Raw genomic sequence first — 13,228 nt, 5'->3', positions numbered from 1 at the left:
CGCACCCACGGGTGCGCATGAGGTGCGCGTATGCGTCGAAGCAGAATTCCCCAAAATCCAAATCTTCATGTTCCTTCCACTTGTGCATGGTTTCTTTCTCTCTCCTAGGCCATTCTTGCCCTATAAACTCTGAAATAACTCAACAAACATATCACGGCATCGAATGGTAATAAAAGAGGATCAAAACATGGCTATTTTAAGGCAAAAGAAGCATGTTTTTCATCGTGAAGCAATATTAGGAAGAGAACACAAAATCATGCAATTCTTGTGAATAAATGCGGAAAATATTGACAAAATCCCTCAAATTCTACACAATATAAACCACAAAATTGGGGTTTATCAACGGCCATCGAAGCAAAAAGGCCATGCAATGTAAACGGTTAAGAGTAAAAGCCTCAAGTCGGCTTAACAATCAATCATCTAATAAGCAAAAGGGTAAACATTTTACTCCTATACTACAAAGTATCCACAACATACACTAAAAAGCCACTACGGCCCAAAAGTTCAAATGTTCATAAGTCACTTCCTCGGGAGGTCGACAATCTTGCCATCTTTAATGGTCTTGAATGTGCTAACAGTGGAGACATCGAAATCAGGGGCTAGCAACTTCACCTGCACCTTGATCACCTCCTCGGTAGCACCAATGGCGTTCCGAGCATGCTTCACGGTCTCCCTATTTTTCTTCTTTAGATCGGCGACCTCAGCCTTAGCAGCATCTGCCGACGAGACGGTGTCAACAAGCTTCTTGTTTAATTCTTCTGCTCACCCCGAGCAGCGTTGAGCTGCCTGATGAGTGGATATTTTATACACTTTTTATATCATTTTAGTTATGTTTTGTTCAAATTTTATTATGTTTTCATAGGTTTTAGTGCAAAATTCACATTTTTGGATTCTACTTTGAGTTGTTGTGTTTTATGATAATTTCAGGTAAATTCTGACTGAAATTGAGGACTTTTGAAAAAGTCTGAATCAGGAACAGAGAAAGGACTACAGATGTTGTCAGATTTTGACCTCCATACACTCGAAGGAGCATTTCTAGAACTATAGAAGTCCAAATGGCATGCTCGCAATAGTATTTGAAATCTAACATCCAAGGCTTTCTAGCAATATATAATAGTTCATACTTATCTCTGGAATCGAAGGTCCAAAACTGGCTTTCAATGCCAGCTACAAACCCCATTCCTGGCGTTGGACGCTTAAAAGGGAGCAGCTGGCGTCCAACGCCCAAAAGGGAAGCAAGGTGGGCATCTAACGCCCCAAAGGGAGTACCAACTCATGGAGTCACCCCAAACTCAGCCCAAACACTTACCAAGTGGGCCTAGGAAATGGATTAGTATTTAAGGAAGAGATCACCCATGTTTAGAGATCTTCTTCCTCCTCCATTCAAACATTACACTATTTTCTGTAAAAGCATGAGCAACTAAACCTCCTAAGTTAGGGTTAGGAGCTCTGCTGATTCTTATGGATTAATAATATTACTATTCTATTTCAATATGCGTTTGATTCCATTCTCTTGTACATTTTCGTTCTTCAATCATGAATTGAGGATGACCCATGACAATCATCCGTATTCTACATGGGTTCCATGTAAGTCTTGCCCGGATAGCATTGAATCACAAGCTAGAGAATGCATTGCAGATTCCAAGAGCGTGCCTGCGCGACTTTGGATATGTGACATATAATCCCGTTGACCATGAGTTACTGAGGTTTCTGTGGCGTTAAGGCTAGAGTATGAGAAGCAGCGTTCCCTGATCCGAAAGATCCGACCTTGCTTGTGGCGTTTTGAGTAGGATCGTGAAGGGGAGTGGATTGGTTAGGTCTTCACCTTTGACTATGGTGGGAAGCCATGAGTTAACTTGATGAGGATGCTACATGAGTTACTCGGATATAGTGGACTGCTATGGTTCAGAAGAGACTAACTTGATGAGGATGCTACATGAGTTAGTCAATTATGGCTGCCATTGAATGAATCGTGCATTGTTGAAGTAGACAGTAAGAAAAGTTAATCTGGAAAGAATACGCATCTCCGAAGCCTTAACTAATTATCCATAATTGCTTTTACACTAATATGGTATCTCGTTCTTATTATTTCGTTTATACTTTTAAACAAACAACCATCTTTTCTAATCATATGACTATGATTTACAAGATAGTCATTGCTTGCTCAATCTGACAATCTCCATGGGATCGACCCTCACTCACTTGAGGTATTACTTGGATGACTCGGTGCTATTGCCGGTTAAGTTGTGCAGGCTTCAATTTTGTGCACCAAGTTTTTGGCACCATTGCCGGGGATTGTTCTGAGATTGACAAACTACCGGACTATCTTATTGGTTAGATTAGGTATGTTTTAAGATTTATTTGCTCTTTTGTCCGTGTCTTTTGCTTTCTTTTCCAAAAATTTTTCAAAACCTTTATCTGTTTTTGACCATCTATTTCCTTTCGAGTTTTCTGTTTTGAGTCTTACCTGTTTCTTATTTCCTTTTTCAAAAATTTTTCAAAATCTTTTTTTTTTGGTAATCTTTGTTTTTTGTTTGAGTCTTGTGTCAGTCCTTAAGTTTGGTGTCTCTTTTTATCTTTGGTCCTTTTGGTACTGTTGATCTGTCTTTTCTGGAGTTTTTAGAAAATTGTTCTTATTTTCTTCTTAGTATTCAAACTGTTCTTGTTAGTTTCTTTTATTTGATTTCAAATTCTTTAAGTTTGATGTCTTTTGGTATTTTTCTTACAAATTTTGAAAAATTAGTGTCTTGGCTTTTAAAATATTAAGTTTAGTGTCTTTTTGAGTTTTTCTTTTCTTAAATTTTTGAAAAAGTATTCTTCATTGTGTTCAAATTGTTCTTGGTATTTTTCTTTGTTTGATCTTAAAATTTTTAAGTTTGGTGTCTGATGCTAGGGCATCTTGGCTAGTTTTACTAGCCATTTTTTGTATGCTTTAGGTTGGTTTCATGCATTTTCTTAGGAAATAAGAAAGTATTTGGTTGAAAATGCATTCATACCATGATTCAAGCAAACATTGTGAATTTTGAATGATTTTATGAGAATTATGCATGAATTGAATGATAAAATGGATGATGCATGATCTCATGATTAAGAACAAGACTTTGATGCACTTTGTTTGATTGATTTCAGGTAACAAGAAGCAGAGAAGAGCCACGTTAGTGGCTACGTTAGTACCACTAACGTGGCCATTAATGTGGAAGGAAAGAAAGTTTAGAACGTTAGTGGTAAAAGTAAACACCATTAACGTTAGCGAAGGGCAAGAAGACCCACGTTAGTTTCCATGTTAGTTACATTAACATGGGAACTAACGTGGAAGGAAAGGGAAACTCCAACGTTAGTGGAAAAAGTGAACGCCACTGGTGCACGAAATTGTGATCTCATGGTAACGGCGCCAAAAACTCTGTACGCACGTCTTAATAAATTATTTTTCATTCACAACTTCGATACAACTAACCAACAAGTGCACTGGGTCGTCCAAGTAATAAACCTTACGTGAGTAAGGGTCGATCCCACGGAGATTGTTGGTATGAAGTAAGCTATGGTCACCTTATAAATCTCAGTCAGGCGGATATAAAATAGTTATGGAGTTTTCGAACATAAATAATAAATAGATAGAAAATAAGGATAGAAATACTTATGTATATCATTGGTGAGAATTTCAGATAAGTGTATAGAGATGCTTTCGTTCCTCTGGGTTGAACGCCAGTTTGTAACGTATTTCTAGCATTCAACTCTGGCTTGTGACGTGTTTCTGGCGTTTAACTCCAGACAGCAGCGTAGAACTGGCGTTCAACGCCCTTTTACGTCAACTAAACTCGGCCAAAGTATAGACTATTATATATTTCTGGAAAGCCATGGGTGTCTATCTTCCAAAGCAATTGGAAGTGCACCATTTTGAGTTCTGTAGCTCCAGAAAATCCACTTTGAGTGCAGGGAGGTCAGAATCCAACAGCATCAGCAGTCCTTCTTCAACCTCTGAATCTGATTTTTGCTCAAGTCCCTCAATTTCAGCCAGAAAATACCTGAAATCACGGAAAAACACACAAACTCTTAGTAAAGTCCATAAATGTGAATTTAACATAAAAACTAATGAAAACATCCCTAAAAGTAACTAGATTCTACTAAAAACATACTAAAAACAATGTCAAAAAGTGTATAAATTATCCGCTCATCAGCCACTAACGTTTGCGAAGCCAAGAACACCCACGTTAGTGGCCACGTTAGTGCCACTAACGTGGGCATTAAGGTGGAAGAAAGGAGGCAGCTGTGAAAGTTAGTGGAAAAAGTGAATGCCACTAACGTTTGCGAAGCAAAGAAGGCCTACGTTATTGGCCACGTTAGTGCCACTAACGTGAACACTAACGTGGGCAAAATCTCACCCGGTAGCCTGACCATGCCTTTTTCAAACAAGAATAACTTGAGCCACAAAGCTCCAAATGAGGTGATTCTAGTGGCATTGGAAAGTAGGATTCCAGAGCTTTCCAAGCATATATGGCACTACATAGTGGACAATAAATTTGAGGGAGAAAACCTGCTCCGAAAGTGCAAAGATGAACATGGTATCAACCTGTAGTAAGGTCAGCTGACCTCTTCACCTTCCAAGAAGTGTAACTCGAGTTGTAGAGCTCCAAATGATGCACTTTCAATAGCGTTGGAAAGTAGACATCTAGGGCTTTCCAAAAATATATAATAGTATGGAGTGGAAATTAAGTTTGAGCTCCAAAACCTGGCAATATTAATCCCCTAAACGTGGATGTTATTGGCACTCACTTTTTCCAATAACGCCAGCGATTATGCCAGCGACCTTGTGAACTTCAAAGGAGCATAACTTGAGTTATAGAGGTCCAATTGAGGTGATTCTAGTTGCGTTAGAAATATGACATTCAGAGCTTTCTAATGATATATAATACTCTATAGTGGGCATAAAATTGAAGCACAAACCAGAGGCATCTTTTAAGCCCCAAAACCACCAACTGGGTAGCAAGTGTGACGTTAGCCACACTAACTTCAGCACTAACGCCACACTTGTAGCGTTAGTGTGGCTAACGGTAGCACTAACAATTAGCACCTGGACCTCAACTTGATTCACTTCTCTTTCAAGGACCACCCAACCACAAGGAAGCAAGCCCACAAGTGTCAACAAATCAAGGTCACAAGAAGCATCTAGAATAGGAATTTTCATTTAATTGTAATTTACTTTTAGTTTTATTTCATTTTGTAATTTAGGAGAGCCTATATAAAGGCCTTAGTTTTAATATTCAATTCATCCAGGGATTGGAGAGGGGGTTCTGTATTGGGGTCTTCGGACTCCCTCCCCTCACATGCTTTTCTTTTCTTTTTCTTTCCTTAGTAGTAGTTCATTTTATAGTTTGTAATTTTCCAATTATGAATGTTGAAGTCTCAATTTTAATTTTAATCTTCATCTTTATTTTTCTGCACTTCTTTTCTTCTCTGTTGAATAGAGCAATGAACAACTAACTCTTTTCATTGGGTTAGAGAGCTCTGTTGTAATTTGATGGATCAATAATAGTTTTCATTATTCTTCTTCTTTCTTTTCTCTTGATTTTACTAGAAAGATTTCGATCTTCATCCAATTGGGTAGTTGTCTTGGAAAAGAAGCTATTCATACTTGGATCTCTTCGGAACCTTGGAAGAGGAATGAAGAGATCATATTCGAAATGCTTTCTCATGTTGGACCAAATTAGGATTTGGATGGATATAGTGACATATAATTCTACCAATACTTGGATTTGGGAATGCATGTGGTATAATCAGTGACCATACTTTATCTCTTCTCATGAGCAATTAAATCAAGGAATTGGGCAATTGTTCAAGTTTAGAGAGATTGGGTTGCCAAGGAATTGGAATCCAATCACTTAAGATTGCCAAGGAGATGAATGAATGCATTGATTGAGGAAGAGATGAGAATGAACTTTATCCGGAGGATTGCAATATCTCTTGATCCCAATGTTCATTTTATTTTTAGTTCTTACGTTTACTTTTCTTGCCATTTTACTTTTCTGCACTTTATAGTTTTTCCTTTACATTCATGCAATTTACATTTCCTTGTTGCTTATCACTCCAATCTGATTCGTCTAACTAGGATAATCAATTAACCATTGATTGCTTAATCCGTTAATCCCTGTGGATTCGACCTCACTCTATTGTGAGTTTTTACTTGACGACAATTCGGTATACTTGCCGAAGGAAAATTTGTTGAGAGACAAGTTTCTGTGCGTCAAGTTTATGGCGCCGTTGCTGGGGATTAATTGTGATTAACAAAGTACTGGTTGGTTGATTACCTAGATTAGACATTTTCTTTTGTTTTGGTTTGTTCATGTAATTATTTTTGTTCTTTGTTTTCTATGCTCTGCAACTGTTTGTGTTAATGCCTCACCAAGAAACCCCTGTTCGTGACAGCTCTAGCTCTTGGTGATTTTTTTATTAATACAACAGTTTCTTTTATTTAGCTTCTTTTCAAATAAAATTGGCATATGATCACATTCTAAGTTTGGTGTTGCCCTGCAACAATCTGTTTTCAATCTTTCTGGGTAATTGCATCAATTCTAAGAGAAAGTGTCACACTAAGTTTGGGGTGCCACTTATTTTTCTATGCAATATATCCAGCAACACCACTTGTTTGTACAATCATAGTGCCTTTGCTTCTTAGGCCTGTAGTGTCTTTTTTAACCAAGTTTGCTTAATTTTATGCGTTACTCATAGCTTGTTTCTTTTTTTTTTGACATTCATGGTTGAATCACAATCTCAAACACCACTGCTTCTACTTGTTGCTTGCCGGCAAAGCACTTATTCTAAGATGGTGATTGGAGGGAGGAGGTCTACAAGAAAGGACAACAAGGGCGAAGATGAGCTACAAAGGTTGTAAAGTTCCTTTCCTTCTCATTTACTCCCAGTAGACTTAATTGCAATCATGAATGTCTCTTGCTTTGAATTCTAGGATCTACCTCTGTTCTGTTAAGTTACTTTTAGTTTAGTAATAAGCATGGTTTAATACTTATCATTACACCCTCATCTTGAATCTTCTTGCACCCATTATACTTAAAAGTGCATCGAAGAAATCATTCTTTTAAAAGGAAAGTGTTGAGGAATTTTATCAATTTTGAGGCAAGCTAAAGATTAAGAGAAATAGACTGATTATATGATTGTGTATTGAGGTTACATGTTTGTGAAAACTTGCATGGGAGCTCATAGACAGGAATTGAAATTTGGAGAAGTGTTATGGAATTTCTCAAACATCTATTGATCCAAGAAGCAGCAACAAAAGAAAACAAAAGAAAAAGAAAAAAACAAAGAACAAGCCCAAGGCTCTGAGCATCAATTACTAGGAAGAAAAAGAAAGAAACAAGAACTCAAAGAGTTATTGTCCTAGTTAAATGCTTGTGGTGGATTTGTGTCAAAGAGAGAGGCTTGAGCAAGTATATCCTAAGGGGTGCTTCAACACCTAATACCTTAGACCAACTGGTTTGGAAGTATTGATTGAAAGCTTATCTTAAAAAGCCGCTTTGAGACATGATACCTAGAGTCGAGGCCAAGATATAAAAAGAAAAGAAAAATGCTAGAAAATAAGTGCTGCTTCAAAGGTGATAATCTATAAAGAGGATTCCATAATATCATTTGAATGAAAGTCCTAAGATCTAAGACTTCCAAAATGTAAGGACTAATGAGCACTGGAATCCTTGCATAAGCATACAAATTAGAGTTAACCCCACTGTCACTTATTCACTTCACCCACTAAGGCATAATAAGCAATTCTTCAATACATTCCAATTAAGAGAATCCTTTGTGCATAGTTCTTTTCTTGCTTGGGGACAAGCAAGATTTAAGTTTGGTGTTGTGATGCCCAGGCATCGTGGCTAGTTTTACTAGCCATTTTTTGTATGCTTTAGGTTGGTTTCATGCATTTTCTTAGGAAATAAGAAAGTATTTGGTTGAAAATGCATTCATACCATGATTCAAGCAAACATTATGAATTTTGAATGATTTTATGAGAATTATGCATGAATTGAATGATAAAATGGATGATGCATGATCTCATGATTAAGAGCAAGACTTTGATGCACTTTGTTTGATTGATTTCAGGAAACAAGAAGCAGAGAAGATCCACGTTAGTACCACTAACGTGGCCATTAACGTGGAAGGAAGGAAAGTTTAGAACGTTAGTGGTAAAAGTAAACACCACTAACGTTAGCGAAGGGCAAGAAGACCCACGTTAGTTTCCACGTTAGTTACATTAACGTGGAAACTAACGTGGAAGGAAAGGGAAACTCCAACGTTAGTGGAAAAAGTGAATGCCACTAACGTTTGCGAAGCCAAGAACACCCACATTAGTGGCTACATTAGTGCCACTAACATGGGCATTAACATGGAAGAAAGGAGGTAGCTGTGAAAGTTAGTGGAAAAAGTGAATGCCACTAACATTTGCGAAGCAAAGAAGGCCTACGTTAGTGGCCACGTTAGTGCCACTAACGTGAGCACTAACGTGGGCAAAATCTCACCCGGCAGCCTGACCATGCCTTTTTTAAACAAGAATAACTTGAGCTACAAAGCTCCAACTGAGGTGATTCCAGTGGCATTGGAAAGTAGGATTCCAGAGATTTCCAAGCATATATGGTACTATATGGTGGACACTAAATTTGAGGGAGAAAACCTGCCCTGAAAGTGCAAAGATGAACATGGTATCAACCTGTAGTAAGGCCAGCTGACCTCTTCACCTTCCAATAAGTGTAACTCGAGTTGTAGAGCTCCAAATGATGCGCTTTCAAAGGCTTTGGAAAGTAGACATCCAGGGATTTTCAAAAATATATAATAGTATGGAGTAGACATTAAGTTTGAGCTCCAGAATCTGGCAATATTAATCCCCTGAATGCGGACGTTATTGGCACTCACTTTTTCCAATAACGCCAGCGATTATGCCAGCGACCTTGTCAACTTCAAAGGAGCATAAATTGAGTTACAGAGGTCCAATTGAGGTGATTTCAGTTGCGTTAGAAAGCTGACATTCAGAGCTTTCCAACGATATACAATACTCTATAGTGGACATGAAATTGGAGCACAAACCAGAGGCATCTTTTAAGCCCTAAAAATACCAACTGGGTAGCAAGTGTGACGTTAGCCACACTAACTTCAGCACTAACGCCACACTTGTAGCATTAGTGTGGCTAACGGTAGCACTAACGATTAGCACCTGGACCTCAACTTGATTCACTTCTCTTTCAAGGACCACCCAACCACATGGAAGCAAGCCCACAAGTGTCAACCAATCAAGGTCACAAGAAGCATCTAGAATAGGAATTTTTATTTAATTATAATTTACTTTTAGTTTTATTTTATTTTGTAATTTAGGAGAGCCTATATAAAGGCCTTAGTTTTAACATTCAATTCATCCAGGGATTGGAGGGGGGTTCTGTATTGGGGTCTTCAGACTCCCTCCCCTCACACACTTTTCTTTTCTTTTTCTTTCCTTAGTAGTAGTTCATTTTATAGTTTGTAATTTTCCAATTATGAATGTTGAAGTCTCAATTTCAATTTTAATCTTCATCTTTATTTTTCTGCACTTCTTTTCTTCTCTGTTGATAGAGCAATGAACAACTAACTCTTTTCATTGGGTTAGAGAGCTCTGTTGTAATTTGATGGATCAATAATAGTTTTCATTATTCTTCTTCTTTCTTTTCTCTTGATTTTACTAGAAAGCTTTCGATCTTCATCCAATTGGGTAGTTGTCTTGGAAAAAAAGCTATTCATACTTGGATCTCTTCGGAACCTTAGAAGAGGAATGAAGAGATCAGGCTAGAAATGCTTTCTCATGTTGGACCAAATTAGGATTTGGATGGATATAGTGACATATAATTCTACCAATACTTTGATTTGGAAATGCATGTGGTATAATCAGTGACCATACTTCATCTCTTCTCATGAGTAATTAAATCAAGGAATTGGGCAATTGTTCAAGTTTACAGAGATTGGGTTGTCAAGGAATTGGAATCCAATCACTTAAGATTGCCAAGGAGATCAATGAATGCATTGATTGAGGAAGAGATGAGAATGAACTTGATCCGGAGGATTGCAATATCTCTTGATCCCAATGTTCATTTTATTTTTAGTTCTTACATTTACTTTTCTTGCCATTTTACTTTTCTGCACTTTATAGTTTTTCCTTTACATTCATGCAATTTACATTTCCTTGTTGCTTATCACTCCAATCTGATTCGTCTAACTAGGATAATCAATTAACCATTGATTGCTTAATCCGTTAATCCCTGTGGATTCGACCTCACTCTATTATGAGTTTTTACTTGACAACAATTCGGTATACTTGCCGAAGGGAAATTTGTTGAGAGATAAGTTTCCGTGCATCAGTGTCTTTTTTGTGTTTTTCCTTTGAAAATTTCAAACATCATAACCTTTGATTTAAAAAATTTTTAAGTTTGGGGTTTCCTTGTTAAGTAAAGTTTAATATTTAAATTTTAAATCCTATCTTTTCAAATCTTTTTCAAATCCTTTTCATATCTTATCTTTTTCAAAATATTTTCAAATCTTTATCTTATCTTTTTATCTTCCTTTGAATTTCAAAAAGATCGTATCTTATCTTATTTTAAATTCAAATTTTAAAATTCAAAATTCAAAATCTTTATCTTATCTTAAATCAATTTCAAATTTGAAAATCAAATCTTTTGAATTCATTTCAAATCTTATCTTTCTAGATTCTTGATCTTTAAAATTTCAAATTTGAATTTTAAATCTTTAAATTTTAATTTTCAAAATCTCAACAGTGACCAAGGGTCCAGGATCGGGCGTCCGACCGACCCGGCAGTTTACCGCAACCCGAGCCAGGGTGTGACCCAAAGGCCACCCCCTCCTGCATGAACCCTGACAGCTGGGAAGGAAACTTTTAGGAAAGAGAGTCTGCCCACGTGGGACCCACTTCATACAGGCTATATAAGGAGAAGGCCCTACCCTCCCAGAGGTACGTCATCTACTCTAACCATAATCGCCACTCCTTGTATGGACACTGACTTGAGCGCCGGAGTCCTTTTGCAGGTGGCCCCACTTCTTCTTCAACCCGCCAGACCCGAGGAGTCATCCACCTGAGCTCTCCAACATCCACCTCTCAGTTGCCCACTTTCTCACTACATTGAGATTCAACCCATTCGAGCCACCGAGCTATCGAACAAAATATTTGACTTTTACTAACATTTAAAAAAATTACCAAATTATATTAAAATATTACTTACGTATATTAGTAACATTTTAAAAAATATTAAATATGTTAATAAAGAATTTTACTAATATTTTTTTAAAGATTTAATAACATTTAGTAAAATGGTTACAATAGATTTTCTATAGGAATATTATAAGAAAAGTTGCAATAGACCTTTTTTGGTAACACATAAAAAATATTACAACATATATATTTGGCAACACTTTGAAAAATATTACTATAGATATTTTTTGTAATACTTAAAAAATGTTACAATAGATATTTTATGTAACACTTAGAAAAATGTTACCATAGATATTTTTTGTAACACTTAAAAAAAGTTACCATAGATATTTTTTGTAACACTTAAAAAATATTACAAAAGATCTTTAGTAACATTTTTTTAGTTATATTATACTATTTTTTATTTTATATTATACACAATATAAATATACTAAAATTAATTACTACAACATAAAATATTTCATTAAATTCAAAAAATGAAATTTTTATAACCTCTTTCATTAATCAATAATCATTGTACAAGTTTGCTTCGTAATGCAAATAAAATGAGAAAAGAAAAAAAAACCTATAGCACTTACTCTATGAATATTCTATATAAAACAGAAAAGAAAAAGTGATACATAGTACATAAAAAACTTGGTCCTTATACTAATCCTAGAAAAATGTATTTATCAACATGTCTTGATTCACTCCTCATTCAATATCAACATACAAATCACAAAATAAAACGATGAAAAAAAATTAATGAAAACTTGCAGACTCGACAAGAACAGAATTTGCTTCCCTCTATGCAGACCCATTTTCATTTGCAGAGCTTTAGGTGACATAAAAGATGTTGAGTCACTAACTTTATGTGACAATCTCAGACGTGGATAGGATCTTGGTGACCACTTGTTAAACAATACCTGAAAATAATTTGAGAAACAATCATAAACTGCAAAAGCAAGATTTTAGATACAAATCACATCCTAGATTTTCAATTATTCTTCTATTTTTTAAATAAAAATTTTTTAATTATTTCTAAGAGATTTTTTGTTGTTATTGCATCTTTGTGAGCAGTCACAAGTTGTTCGAATGCTGTCCCAGCTGTTAGGATATCATCATAACTACCTGATTGAGTTATTTTCCCTCCTTCCATCACCTGGAACATGTTTTGTGACATTTGACATGAATTAGTCTCTAATATGTAATGGAATATAACACCAAAATTGTTTCTAGTGGTCAAGAGAAAGCTAAAGAGTTTAACAAAAATATTACATCTTGACCCAAAATATTAAAATGAATAGCCTATGCTTTGTTTCAAATTTATATCATTCACTTAAGTCAAACTTAACCAATGTGAGATTAAATTACTCACGCTTGAAATCTCAACAAAATTGAGATACTTTACCAAGATTTTATCGACTTCTGAGAGAAACTCCACTAGATGAGTCACTAGAATGACTATTTTTTTCCTAAGAGCTGTCATGACACATTCCTATAATTTCATAAATGTAAAGAATATTAGTTTATTTCAAATATATTAGGCTTATAGTTTTGTTGTGATTGAGAATCCAAAGTGAAATCTTTCTTACATTGAATAAATGAGTAGCAGTGTGCACATCATTGTACACTACTCTAGCTAGTTGAATCCTTTGCTTTTGTCCTCCACTCATGTTGATCCCTCTCTGACCGATTTCTATCAGATTGCCACGGTTGAAATCATTGATGTTTTTATCGAAGGCACAGGCCTTAATGGTATTCTAATATCTTTTCTTGTCCATTGGCTTGCCAAAGAGTATGTTATCTCTAATAGTCCCACTTATTATCCAAGAAATTTGAGAAACATATGCTATGGTGCCATATACATTAACCTGTTTTGTATTATCATGAAATGCCATTTAATGATAAGAAAAAATGTGTAAAATACTAAAATGATAAAGTAAACAATCAAAATAGTTGGGGACACGAAGCCCTAATCCCAAGTAAAGTTTTCATCTTCAATTT

This window comes from Arachis ipaensis, chromosome B07 (genome assembly GCF_000816755.2).
Source record: "Arachis ipaensis cultivar K30076 chromosome B07, Araip1.1, whole genome shotgun sequence".
Taxonomy (NCBI): Eukaryota; Viridiplantae; Streptophyta; class Magnoliopsida; order Fabales; family Fabaceae; genus Arachis; species Arachis ipaensis.
The sequence above is the reverse complement of the archived record's forward strand: the minus strand, read 5'-3'. Positions refer to the sequence as shown.